This window comes from Penaeus monodon, chromosome 22 (genome assembly GCF_015228065.2).
Source record: "Penaeus monodon isolate SGIC_2016 chromosome 22, NSTDA_Pmon_1, whole genome shotgun sequence".
In the NCBI taxonomy this organism is placed as follows: Eukaryota; Metazoa; Arthropoda; class Malacostraca; order Decapoda; family Penaeidae; genus Penaeus; species Penaeus monodon.
In genome coordinates this window covers 42129187-42130005 of record NC_051407.1, presented here as the reverse complement: position 1 = coordinate 42130005, position 819 = coordinate 42129187, and positions in this window count along the sequence as shown.

Sequence of the window (819 nt, the reverse complement as noted above, 5' to 3'; positions counted from 1 at the left end):
TTCCAGAACCCTCGGTTTAAGAATGTACCGGAGGTCACAGTAGTTACCAATGTCATTTGATCCGCAATTTTGCATCACCCGTTTATCACAACCAGTAGAGCTACAGCACCTATTTCCTTGTTGACTAAGACTGTCGTTATTATACAAAGCTCTTTTTTTTTGTAAATCACTCTTACATAACTATATGTGATAAGAATAAACAGTGATATTCTCTAGTTTCTAGACACCTGTCCAATACAGAAAATAACATTTGCATGGAAAAGTCTTTAATTGGAATTATTTACTAGAAAAATGACTCCTTGCCGTCCCCCCCCCCCCCCAGATTGGTAATTGATCATAGCTCAACTATTTTCAAAGAAAAAAAATCGAACCATTTCATTTTGTACAAAAGTATCGGCATTACCGTAGACATCAATTATTTTTTCAGACGGCCTAGCCTAGCAGTCGCAGGGAACTCTTGGGTCTTCTCATAATTCTGACCAAATTGAAAGAAATGGATCAACAGACGATAATAATTCGGTGACGGAACTGTACAAGGGAACGCAGCATGCCATCACAGCGTGTGGAATGATGCACTCCTCTCTCCCTCTTTTTGCATGGACACTAACCATAGTATGCTACAACGAAGGCCAAGAGCATCATCATCGAAGAGGTGGCAGCATAGAGAGTACTGCTTGCTGTCCAGCGACCACTGCGGCCCCAAGGAGTCAAGCCAAGCAGGATTCCCAGCCACAACACAGGCCAGCTCTTGTGAGGATACCATGTGGGTTTCCTCTTATGGTGCGCCTTCAGCTCTTCAGCCGTCTTTGGGGCCACCAT